Consider the following 13,462-nt stretch of genomic DNA (forward strand, 5'->3'; position numbering starts at 1 on the left):
CAGAGATGATTAGAACTAGCACTGGGGAGACATCACAAGCCCATTCGTCCGGCCTAAGGTAGCCCTGGAAGAGTTAGACCACAGACAGACAGAGCCAAAACAAAGAAAGAGGAAAATAGAGAGGATCTGGGAGAGGGAGAGGAAGATATAGGGAAAAGAAGAGGAGTAAAAAAAACACCTCACTAATAGACTATCTTTGGCTGCTGTGATTTCATAAGAGATGATATATTTGTCCAGAGAGTAATTGATTGAACTCTAACTCAGCCCCCATCTTGCTCGAAGGGCTGAAAAATTTTCTTTTCTGAGGCTATGAGCCATTCTAGATAACCCGAGCACACTACGGTGTTCTCGTCTGAGCGCACACTGAGAATTTGCTATTTAAGTGTCTGGCGCACAACAGTAAATCAATTTAAGAGAGAATAGTTGACAAGGAGCTAGTAAAAGAGTAGATTCACTGCCCTCAGTGAGCCTAATATCATGCTCACTCCAATCCTCGAGCACGGTGAATTTATTCTCAATAGGAGAATTGCTAATATTCAAGAGAATAGAATGATTTATAGGCATTGAAGGTAGTCGTATTGCAATACATGAAGCCCTTCTTGAGTATTTATCCCCTGCAAATCTATGTTGTGTAAATATCTAATATAGAAAGGATCGCTTTCTCATTAAATAGGGATGACACTCAGACAAGCAATGTTTTGAAGACAAAATGTATATTAATTTATAAATATGAGAAAAAATAAAATAGTGAATAATGATGTAGTAGCTATAACTATGGAGAACAAATTGAATTATGTTCTCACGTTGAACAGTTTGAATAGAAAGCCTGACACACACAAACCGGGAAAACATATTGTCCGATGCCATTTATTACAAAACATCCAAGGATAGAGCGTGGTGTGGTGGCTTATGGCTATAATCCTGGCACCAGAAGAGGCTGTGGCAGATGGCCAGGAGTTTGAGGCAGAGCCATGCTACAAGTAAGTTCCACGTCCGTCTGAGTATAGTGTAAGAGCCGGTCTCAAAAAACCAACACGGTAGAAGATCAGGAGTTCAAGGTCAGCCTCAGCCTGGGATACATGAGACCCTGTCTGAGGGAAGAAAAAAAAAAATAGATATAGGCCTGGAAGGTGGACAAGAATGAGAATGAGGAGGGCAGGAGTAGAGGAGGGGGACCGGAGCTAGGGGTAATTAATTAATTAGTTAATGAAAGCAAACATCGGAATAAGCCAGCGACAGAAGAAGATACAGAGTGTGGTTGCCAGTGGCTCCTGGGAGACAGTAAGAGAAAGTGACTGCCAGGGAATGTGGGGCATTTTTGGCATGTGTGTGAAATTGTAGAACTGGAGTCCTGATGGTTACACTTGTGAACAGGCACAACACCATAACAAATTGTAAACGCTTTTTTTTTAAAAAAAAAAAAAAACGGGCGGTGGAGGCGCACTCAGCACCTTTTAATCCCAGCACTCCCGTTGGCGCAGAGCCAGACGGATCTCTGCTGTGAGTTCAAGGCCAGCCTGGGCTACCAAGTGAGTCCAGGTAAAACCTGCAAAGCTACACCAGAGAGAAACCACTGTCTTTGAGTAAAACACTAAAACCAAGAAAAAAAAAGCAATAAAAAAACAGAGGTCCTCGCTGTTGTAATGCCGCTGCTGTCATATGGATACTATTGCACGTGAGACCAGCCTGTGTCCCTATGGTACTCCATAGACGAGATCGTGCGACTGTCAATCCTCGCCTCCAAAGTGAGGGAGTCACAAAAGAGTGTTGGGCCACCGCTGTCGCGAGGGAGGGCTCTGAGACGAGATGTACTTTTAAGATTGTGGCCTCGGAGCTGGCTGTCTATTACTCTTTTATGTAGATTAGGCCATAGGCTTGACTTACAGAGTTCAGGGCAATAAGTACCGAGAGCCCAGTTGGATTTGGGGCTTAACACTGCTATTAACCACTATTCAACAACGAGGATCGTTTAGCCTAAGCGTTCTCCTCCTCTGCTGCCTGTAGGAGGGACTTCAGGAGGTATGAAGACCAGAGATGTCAGCCAGTGTTCAGGATCTCTTGGCGCAGTCCACAGCTCGAGGGCTAAATAGCCTATGCACAGCGGTACATTGAGTCCTGATCATAAAACAAACACAAAAAGCCAATCACTAACCGGCTTGGTAGGCATGTTGACAATCGCCTGCTATCACTTGGGCAGAAAAGAAATGGGAAGACTGTGAGTTGGAGGTCAGACTGGGCTGTAAAAGAATAAGGCCCTGTCTTAACAAAAGAAATGAAGCTAAAAGGATACAATTTTTACTCGTGCTAGACAAATCCGCCCGTCATTGAGTCTCTCCTCTTGCCTTTCAGGGCAGGGAGTGTCTCCAAACCCTCCTAACTAAAGAGTATGTTTAGAGGAGCGATAACGAGCGTGTCCCTATTAATACAGCGAGTCCATGGTGTTGTGGGTGACAGAGCCACGAACCATACAACACATTTTAATTTATCCTATGGCGAGTCAGATAAACTGAACTGGAGTAATTTTTATAGAGCTTATCTAGTTTGTGGATATCGTAACGTGAAACAGTGAATCTGTGGTTTTCTGAGATGACTTTAGATTGTTGTGTCCTCCCTTGTGAAATCTGTTCAATCTAAGTCCCTCTGCTCTCAACAGTTGGTCAAAGACGCCTCATAGGTTGGAGAGGTCAAATATTTTTATGGGGCTAAATCAACATCTATGTGTCCTTGGGCATTCTTTGTATTGATGTCTACTCTATTATCTCTAACGTTCTTATATTCTTCCTTTCAGCACTCCCTCTTTTTCCGTAAATGCTTATCTCTAGGTAGGGGGCACAGTCACCAATAAGCTTCGAGAGAAAAGCAGGCGGTTCTTGTTATAAAATCCTGGTGGCCGTCTGGTTTGTGGCACAGAGTCCCGACCTATTGCGCTTTGACCTAGCCGTGAAAGGACGATAGGACCAATCGTGCTAAAATCTCGCCTCCTCTGATGATCATAGGGAGCATTTGAGCCATATCTGCGCATAACAGACGGGCGCACACACACAATGATAGCAATAATCATTTAAGACTAAGATTTTATAACTTAAAGACCTGTGTTTATCCTTAGCCAACCAAGGTAGTATGGGTGAGATCTCGCGCTCGGCTGTTACCAGCACTTAAGGAACCGGCAAAGGCAGAGGAATTCCCTTGCAAAGACGCTGACTCAAATAAGTTTTTTATTTATTTAAGAGACCAGGGTCCTCACTGATAGCCTTGGCTGGCTTGGAACTCACGAGAGATACGTAGACTAGCGCCTGAACTTGAACATGCACAACTCACAAGAGAGACTCTCTCTGCCCTCTGCCTCCGCAAGTGTGGGATTAGAGGTCGTTGGACCATCCCACTCTCTTGCTAATCTTAGTTTCTTAACGCAAAATAATGTCCACAAGATGCAAGCTTCAGCCAAGATGCCCCACAGACTAGAATTGGTGATTAAACTCATAATAAGCGTATAGCTCGCCCCTGAAGCTGAAAGACCCAAGTAGCGACACCAACCTGTTAATTGTTATCCTTAAAGGTCACCTAAGCCTAAGCCCTCCTAAAGAGAGAGAGGGAGAGGGCAGTCCACCCTCGCTGGCAGTAGACAAAGGCAGAGAGTAAGCAGCAGATCTCTCGGTAGAATGTAAAAATGGGAATCTCAAAGCTTGAGAGGCGCGAGAGCAATGTAATTGTGACATAGAGAGAGAGATTTGAGTCTACCCTGAGCTAGCCTGAGACCTACTGTCATACTGGGAGTGGGAGTAGTGGCTTTACATGTCTTACTTCTTTCTCAATGTCGATGAGCTCTTGTCTAGAGGCAGTTGTTGATATAACTTTTCTCAGAAACTCTTTTTTATTTCTCACTACTCATCACACTGGTTTTTCGAGGATAGGTGTCTCTATCTCAATGTGTAGACTTTATGCGTTTTCCTTTCGGAACTCACTTTGTAGACCAGCGGCAGGCTCCTCTCCAGAATCCACAGTATGATCAACGGACAAGGATCTCTGCCTCCAGGGCCTGACACGACGTAAGGCGTCAGGTCGCCACGCCCGAGTATGCCTATCAACAGCGCCGCTAGTAAAGATCTATATTGACTAGGTTACGGATCGTGATACTCTTAATGAAAATAGTGAATAGGGCGGGAAAATTAAAAAAAGATATAGTAAGAGATATTATAAATGAAGAGAATATATAGAAAGAAGGAGGGTGAAATTGACGCGGCTTAATGTGGAATGGACAAGTTTCATTCAGAAGAAGAAAAAGTATGTTGTTACTATGAGATTTTTTGTTATGCTGATGAAGGTGCAAATGGTCTAAGATAAGTTAATTCAGTGAGAGAAGAAAATCTTAACTCCTCCAAAAAGAAAGGCTAGATCTGATATACTCTTTTCGAGAGTTGGGGATCAAATTGGGACGCAAATCAGAAGCTGACAACTTAAGGGAGGAATGGAGGTAATAGTTGCTCAAAGGAGAACACCTGATAATGGTCCATGCAAAGCTTAGGAAGTCTGAGGCCGGAGGATGTGCTAAAAGGTAGAGGCTGGGTCTTGATATGCATAACGTGGAGAGAAGGATCATTTCATAAGAGTCCTAAGTAATGATACGTCCGCAATAGGTAGAGTTAGGCCAGTATGATCTATCTCCAGGCATTCTCATCTCTATAGCCACAACCCTAGTCGCATAAAATCATTAACTCCACCAACCTAGCTTGCTAGTCCAGGTTCTGTAGCTCTTCTTAAACTCTCACGCCTTTCTCCTCATGCCCGAAAACTAGAGGTAGACAACAAGGTGCATGATCACAGGCAGCTGGCATGTGTATATAACTTGAGCAGGGAGTGCACAACTCACAAAAGTAAAAATGTTGAACGAAAAGTGGGCTGAGTTAACAGGTTGATGTATTCACCAGCTCTAGTTAGCAATTCAATGAGTCCATGAGGCCCTGAATGTTTACTTCTGTGGTTTTCCAACGCGACACAAGCATGAAAGGTACCCGGGCAAAGTGGCAAAGAAAGAAGGGATTTTCTTTTCTCTTTCTTATGTCCCTTTTTTTCTGTTTCTTTGAGAGACCTCTAAGGAGATATATATATACTTCTCTGATTTGGTATGTGTTTATGGTGCCCTATGTTCTGGGGTATCCAGCTCTGTAGACGCAGCGCTGCCTTCACATACTTAATAGAGATTCCACCTGCTCTGCCTCACTGAGTGCTGGGGCCTAGGGTATGCGCCACTACTCCTGCCCAGGAGTGGTGCAAGAAATGGAATTATCTTTTAAAACAACAAAAAAAAAAGAAAGAAAGAAATAAATTTAAATCTATGTGCATATATTGGTGGAGGAAGGTGTGAATATTCCTATGAGCGAGCACATGGAATTATATAAGCAGCTGTGAGCTGTCATGTGTGGGTACGTGGGAATTCTTGGAGTCATCGGCTTGCCTGCCCGATATGAGACCAGATTAAATCTGCTGAGCCTACCTCTCTGCACGTCCCAGAAGTGGAGTTCATGGTTGTTGATTAGAGAGATGTGTTGTGTCTGAGCACGAGCACGGGTTTTCTCTAGTGTAGTGTGTTTACGCGGGTGCCTGTCCTGACTCATTGCTGTAGACCAGGCTGGCCTATCAAATGACGTATTGCGCGGGTAGAGAGCAGAGAGAGATACCCGCGTGGAAGTGCAGCGCATGCCCATGAGATGTGGAAATTAAATGTGGTGTTGGCGCTCTTCATCTTAATGCGGTGCAGAGGTAGTCGCGCAGAGAAGGGATTATATAGATATTTTTTATTAATTTATCTTAATGGTTAGTATTTGTCGCACATGTGAGCCTAAAATGTTGTTGCTTGCATGTATGTCTGTGTGAAGGTGCTCAGGGACCTATTCTGAGACTGGAAGCTACAAGACAGTTTGTGAGATGCACCATCGTGGTTGCTTCGGGGAATTGAAGCCTCGGGGTGCGTCTGGAAGAGCCAGGCCAGTGTTTTAGAACGCTCTCGCCTGTAGGGGAATTCACGCCATCTACGAGCCCAGGAAGTGGATTCTAACTCTCTCAAGCCCGCAAACAAGTTGAGACCACTCACCGTCATGCGGGATCGTGATGCTCAATTCTCCAGAACTATTGTGTGTGTGTATTGTATAGGGTATCTCAGGCTGGGGCTTGATCTTGATTCACACAGCGGCTTCAAAATCAGTTCGCAGAGTCTGAAATCCTATTTTGTTCACGATTAGTCCCATAGTGTGGAAAAGCATGATGTGTGAGTTTTTCTAATTATAGTAGTTTTCAACTTAACTATATACTCAAAAGACAATAGATAACTGATGAGCAATAATATATTTTAGTTAGTTTTCTCAATAACTTCCCATATGTTAGTTGTTAGATGAGGTAGATTGTTCTCATGTTTGAGACTAGCTGCCTTAACTTCTGCCCCTGGCTGAGTCTAATTGCACTCTTATATTTAGAGCCTAAGGCTTGCCCTTGTGAATTCGCAAGATGGCTGCTTCTGGTGCTGAGTACTGGGGTCAACAGATGTTGTGACCACGCGCAGGTCCCGCTTGATTTTACGGTTTTTAAATTTTAATATTTTGAAAAAAAAAAGTGTGACTAAAACACACTGGAAAAACAAGAAAACAGCAAGTAAAGACATATAATTTTAACATGTTTCTGGTCTTCAGTCTTCCACTGAAAAGGGAAACATCCTGGCCCCTTTTTCCACGTCTAGCTGGAATTCAATAAGGCCTCCTTGAAATCCACAAAGTGGTAGTTCCCCGGGGCTTCCCCGAGTTGCCTTAAAGACACACGAGATATAGAATCATGAATCTTTCCGTCAGTCCTGTCTTAGTTTCGGCTCCTGTTGCTGTGATGAAAGACCCTGACAAAGTAACTTAAGAGGATTCCTTTCGGCTTCCAGGCGAGGCACAGTCCATCATGTGGGAAGTCAAGGCAGGAGCTCGAGGGCTCTGGTCACAGGGACTCTGTCATCAGGAACAGAGCCTGAATGGGTGCACGCCGGTACACAGCTTGTTTTCCTTTTTCATTCAATCCCGGGCCCAGTCTATGAAAATGGTACTGTCTGCGTTCAAGCTGGGCTTTCCCACTTCACAGTTATCCTAGTTCAGAAAATCCTCCACAGACCTCCCCATAAGCCAACCTCATCTAGATAATGCCTCAATGATGACTCTCTCTCTCTGGTAATTCAAGATGGTGTTAAGTTGACAATTAAAAACTCACACCACCACTTTGGAAGCATGATGGCACAGGCGTTTATTCCCAGGACCGCAGGCAGAGGCAGGTTTATCTCTGTGAATTCCAGGCCAGCCTGGTCTACAGATACCCATAAAACAACATCATCTGTTCCTCCTCCAATACCCCAATACGTCATTTATAGTCCTATGACATTTAGCTCAAAGCAGAGAACAGGGCAGACTGATATTTCTATTCCCATGTTATGATCCTCTCTGGGAATAGATGCTCTGGAGAGTAGGATGATGCTCACAATCAGACTTCAAGTCCTGAACAGACCTGAGAATTCTGCCTGTTCCAAACCCATGAGGGACTCTACAACACTGTTCCAATTAGAAGTGATTCCCCCATGCCACAGCAACTTGTTCCTTTTGGGGAAAGTATAAAACTAGAAAGTATAAATGGAATAAAAGCATTTTTCTGGGACTTTGACATCTCTAACCCCTGTCTTACCTCTTGGAATCCCTTTGTCATATGACAGTATACGAAATATTAGAATATTTTTCGTCTCCTAAACCATTTATAAAAACATTAAAATAATCTTCCTCCATCGTACATCAATATACTAGGATAGGATACGGTGGGTTATTCTTTGGAAGGTATTTTATTGATTTTATAATATACCTTTCACTAGAAAATAGAGTCAAGATTACAGTAGCCGTGGGGCGGTGGTGGCGCACGCCTTTAATCCCAGCACTGGGGAGGCAGAGGCAGGCGGATCTCTGTGAGTTCGAGGCCAGCCTGGTCTCCAAAAGCGAGTTTCCAGGAAAGGCGCAAAGCTACACAGAGAACCCTGTCTCGAAAAACTGAAAAAAAAAAAAAAAAAAAAAAAAAGAAATACAGTAGCCAAGAACTTAGAAATTCAGAACATAAATACATTCTCTACCATAAACTTTCTCGTCCCTTTAAAGTGTTCGTCTCTGCTGCAAGCAGCCTCTCTAACACTTTTGGGATGCCGGGGTGTGAATATGCTGCCCAGCTCTGCCGAGAGTGAATCCAACCTCGAAGTTGCCGCTTTTCACCTCCAGGATGCTCTGGGTTTCCTGGGCTGACTTAAGACTTCATACGCAGCCTGGATCTCCAGGAAGTGCCTCTGGGCCTCTTCCGTCTGGTGCCGGTTATGGTCCGGGTGCCAGACCTTCACCAGGTCGCGGTAACTCCGATGTATTTCTTCATTGGTTGCCCCTTCTGGAAGGCCCAAAACCTTGGGGAAACAGAGCTCATAAATTAGCATCTCATAAGTGCTCGGAGCCCCTGGTTCTCTCCCTACCTCTTGCTAAACCAGGCTACTTGGTATCTAGAATGGCTCAGAGCCTCAGACAGAATTTCAGCCCTTTGGGCCAAGGGGAAATTCCTTAGCAGAGCATGTCCCTAACTAGAGTAAGGTCCTGGGTTTGATCTACAACAGTAAGAGAAAAACAAAACAACTCAAACAAATAAAAGCACCCTCCCCGCAAAAAAACCCTCGGGGTGTCATGTAAGAGCTAGGAAGCCTTTAACCACAAATGCATGTCCAACCAAGAACTTCACGTCCTCGACAAGATCTCCTCCCCACAGGAGAAATGAGCATACACATATCCACCCAAAGAACCGGGAAAGAGCTGGGAGGCAGGGGCACACGCCTTTAATCCCAGCAGGGAGGCAGAGCTAGGCGGATCTCTGTGAGTTCGAGGCCAGCCTGGTCTCCAGAGCAAGTTCCAGGACAGGCACCAAAACTACACAGAGAAACCCTGTCTCGAGGGAAAAAAAAAAAAAAAGGCTTAAACTAGAAGCGACCTAAATATTAACAATAGAATAAATAAATAAGCTGTGAGTAGGATATGATATAGAATTAACACAAACGATTTCAAATTGCATGTTAGCTACATCTTGTGAACATGATGCTGGATGATCCCATGTATTTGTTGTTCAAGAATAGACAAAACTTGGGCAAAGAAAAAAGAAAGAAAACAACCAAAAACAAAAACAAAAAAAAAAAGAAAGAAAGAAAGAAAGAAATCTGCAGTGAGTTTTGGGAAATACTATGTGGTTGGTAATGAACCTCTAACACTTGAAAAACATTGGAGAACCATTCGTGGTGGCACAGGTCTAAAACCCCGGCAAAGACAGGCTGAAGCAAGGGGGTAGAGGATTTAACACCAGCTATCACATAGTGAGAGCCTGTCTGAATTCCCACAGAGAGAATCACGAAGCATTCTGCTGAAGATCAGAAAAGTCACTGTTCTCAACCTAGCAAGACTGATTCCTGAGTAAACAAGTGTTTAAGGGACTGCCACAAATATCCTGGAATGTGCAAAACCAGCTGTAATATCTGTGTGCATGGTAGTATTATAAATGTAGCAAACAAACAACCACCAACAACAAAGTCACCTAGCTGATACAGTGGCATGTGCACTTGGGAGGCAGAGACAAGTGGATCTCAGTGAGTTCGAAGCCAGCCTGGTCTACAAAGCAAATTGCAGGACAGCCAGGGCTGTTACACAGAGAAACCCTGTCTTGCAAAACAAAATAAAATAATAATGATAATAATAACAATAACAATATCCACCACTTGGGAGGTTGAGGTAGAAGCAGAAGGATCACAAGTTCGAGGCCAGCCTGGTTTACATTTTGGGTTCCAGGTCAAAGCTACATAGCAAGAGTGTGTCTCAAAAACAAACAAAAAAACTGAGCTGACAAGATGGGTCAGTAGATAAAGGTATTTAGGACAAGCCTGATGACCTGAGTCGGGTCGCTGGAACACACTTGGTGGGAAGAGAGACTCGGTCTTGCCGACTGTCCTCTGACCCCTACATTCATGTTGTGGCACATGGACACATGTAAAAATAATTACACAATAATAATTTTTGTTTTTGTTTTTGTTTTTCGAGACAGGGTTTCTCTCTGTAGTTTGGTGGCCTTTCCTGGAACTCGCTATAGTATAGCCTGGAACCAGGCTGGCCTCGAACTCACAGAGATCTGCTGCCTCTGCCTCCCGAGTGCTGGGATTAAAGGCATGCACCACCACCACCCCGGCAATAATACATTTTTTAACCTAATATATCGTGATAGGACTCGGGAGGTGGCTCAGTGTTACAGTGCTCATGTAGCATACCCAGGGGTTCTGGATCTAATCTCCGACACCCCAAAACCAAACTCCCTAATCCACAGTAGTAGAAGGCAGAAAGGAGGTAACCGCCAAGGCAAAAGTATAGAATGGGAAGGGCTAGGAAGGAATCTTCCTGGAGCTGGTGGTGTTCCATTCCTTAACCTGAGGGGCATGTACACTTTATATAGTAAACTTCAATAAAAAGTATTACTCAGCCAGGCGGTGGTGGCGCACGCCTTTAATCCCAGCACTTGGGAGACAGAGGCAGGTGGGTCTCTGAGTTCCAGGACAGCCATGGCTACACAGAAAAACTGTCTCTAAAAAGAAAGAAAAAAAAAAAAAAAAAAAAGGACTGGAGAGATGGTTCAGAGGTACTGGCTGCTCTTAAGAGGTCCTGAGTTCAATTCCCAGCAACCACAGGGTGGCTCACAACCATCTGTAATGAGATCTGGCGCCCTCTTCTGGCCTGCAGTGTACATGCAAACCGAACACTGTATACATAATAAATAAATAAATCTTTTTAAAAAAAACTATTATTCATATGTATTTCTCATCAGTAATGTATCTTCAAGCAGTACACACAGAAGCCCAAAGACCCCAGGGTACTCCTTCAGGGCTCAGCCAGCAGACCTCAGAACGCATCCCCATTCCGGGGGACTTACCGGAAAAGAAAGACTCACCTGGTAAGCCAGCTGACGCTTCTCATCCTGAAAACGGTCAACAAATTCATAGAGTCGTTCCCACTCCTGGAACTGGGTGCTGTTGAAGCCAGGAATCCCCGACCAGGAGCCACCAGACTCGGCAAGGCAGAAGGAAGACAGACTCCACGAGGCGGCCAAGAAGCGGGAAAAAGCTGAACCAACTCAAGAAGGAACCCAGGGTTTCTGCCACGTAGCTAAGGGTGGCAGCTGTGTTTGTACAGGACGCTATAGGCCAGCGGGCCTGTGAAGGCGAGGTAAGCAAGCCCAGGCGGTAGAGCCGCACGCTAATGGTCTCTGACTCCACGGAAGCTTTGGTATCGGCGATGCTTCTGGGCTGTGACGCTGGCAGCCAGACTGATGGGCAGGATGGCTATGGGGCGGCCATAGAACACAGGGGAAGTGAGAAAAGCTGCTCCTAACGTGTTCTTAAAGTCTGACGTCTCGTTGCCAACAGCGGCCACCAGCAAGACCCCCAAGCCAACTGCCAATGGAAGGCCCACAATGTAGAAGTTGGCCATGGAAGAAAGGCTGATCAGAGCCACGAGACCAAAATAGATACCCACTATCATCTGGGCAACAAAAGCGAAGGAGACTCAGAGGTGGTCTCCCCTCTGCTGGCCTCTGTTTCCGACCCTGGGCTCTGTTGGCTTGAGCGACAAAGCTTGGGAGTTTCCAGAACTCCCAGAGCCAGCCCAACCCACCACCTCCCAGGGTAAGCATCCAGAGCAGGGCATGGCTGTCCCTTCCGCAGATACAGGTGGTGGAGCCCGACAGGACCCCCGAAAGCCCAAAGGGTATAGGTCACCAGGAGGCTTTTGCCATCCTCTAATGGCAAGAGTCTCAGAACAAATCCAGTCATTTGATTTTTTTCATTGATAGAATGCAGAAATCTCTCTCAGATCGAAGAATCCCATAGTAGTTTCCGAGAGTTTCCTTAGACCCTAAGAGACAGTGGGGGAAAAGCAGACTCATCAGACTACATCCAACCCCCAACACAGTAGACCATTTCTCCGTAATGCAGTCAAGTCCGCTCCCCCAGAGGGGGGGCTCTTGGGTGTTAGCTGTCTCTTGTGTTAGCACCCCAGGCCCTGATACAGTGGCTCGAAATTTAGGGGAGGAGAGTGCTTCGTTTTAAAATTTATTATTGTTTATTTATTTTGGAGACACAGTCTGATGTTAGCCAAGCTGGCCTTACGCGGCCATAGCTGAGGGCCCTTGAGCCTCTGCTCTCCCTGGCCCATCTCCCCAGGTAGTGGGCTCAAAGCATCTGCCACCATGCTCAGGGATGACAATGTTTGAAATGTTTTCGGTGGAGACACTGAGAACTAGGGGCCTGAACCAAAACAAACAAACAAATTAGAAGCTTGGGACTAGAAAGGATGGCCCCGGGGGTTACTTACTGCTCTTCCAGAGGACCCGGGGTTCAGTTCCCAGCGCCCACATGGCAGCTCATAGATGCCCTCTTCCCGTCGCCGAGGGCATCCAGCACTATGCAGTGCACACATGTAGATACAAGGAATACACTCATACACAGGAAGTAAATTTTTAAAAAAGAAGCAGCAGTAACTTACATGTCAGACCTCCCCTTAATGGTTCACGGGGGGGGGAGTGGGGTAGGGGGTGGGTTGGGGTGGGGTAAGAATACTTTTTCAAAAATTTCAACCCTTCTGAAAGCCAGTGCCTTATCTAAACGCCCACCCCTTTAACTAAATGTGGTGTGGCCCAAGGTTTGAGCCTCTCTCCAGCCTTCCCATCTCCCCAGGCCATGAAAATTTCCCACAAGTCAAACTTGAAAGGGATCCTGAATTCCTTCCACTTAAACATTCTGGAAAGCATTTTGACCTAGACCTTAGCACCCCACAGCTCAACCATCCTGTTCCCAAACAAGACTTTAGAGCCTCTGCAAAGAGGCTGCAAAAATCCTCAGAATATCAAAATCCAGTGCCAAAGAAGAGTGCCTGCCAACACCCCTAGCTACTTCAAGCGAACTCACCCTCAGGCAGTCCCGGTAGACAGCAGTACCTGGCTGCTCAGGCCGCTTCAGACTAGTTATTTCTTTTGACCATGGAATCAAAATGGCCCCTCTCCTCTCTCTCTTTCTCTCTCTGCTCTCACTTCCACCCAAGTGGACTTTGCCTCCCAGTGCTGCTGACTGTGTGTCTGAAGTCAGGCCACCTCCGCCAGGCCTCCCCGAAAGCCCTGGTCAGCCCTTCGGAGTCACCTTCCGGTCCTACCTTCCTCTACCCCCCCTCTGGGATAACTCTGTAGGAAGCTCTCCCCAGGCTCGCCCACTTTTCCATTATGGGGCCTGGAACCGCGCCCCGCTCCCGGCGGAGCGCACCTCTTGCAGAACGCCACGACAACCACCAGGTGGCGCTGCCGCTTACGGAAGGGAGGTTCCCCCAAAAAGTCCCTGATCACCTTT

At 45.8% G+C, this 13,462-nt stretch overlaps 1 long non-coding RNA gene and 1 pseudogene across 1 annotated transcript; both read right to left on the bottom strand.

Moving 5' to 3' along the window:
- Nucleotides 1–8,080: 8,080 nt before the first annotated feature.
- On the bottom strand, nt 8,081–11,896 carry LOC114696551 (annotated as a pseudogene).
- A 63-nt stretch (nt 11,897–11,959) lies between these two features.
- LOC119087213 lies at nt 11,960–13,216 on the bottom strand. Its single transcript, XR_005090652.1, has 3 exons — nt 13,031–13,216; nt 12,438–12,525; nt 11,960–11,978 (listed from the first exon to the last, which is right to left on the bottom strand). It is a non-coding gene; the product is annotated as an uncharacterized LOC119087213 (long non-coding RNA).
- Nucleotides 13,217–13,462: the final 246 nt, after the last annotated feature.

The sequence above is a fragment of the Peromyscus leucopus genome, unplaced genomic scaffold, assembly GCF_004664715.2.
Source record: "Peromyscus leucopus breed LL Stock unplaced genomic scaffold, UCI_PerLeu_2.1 scaffold_319, whole genome shotgun sequence".
NCBI classification, from domain to species: Eukaryota; Metazoa; Chordata; class Mammalia; order Rodentia; family Cricetidae; genus Peromyscus; species Peromyscus leucopus.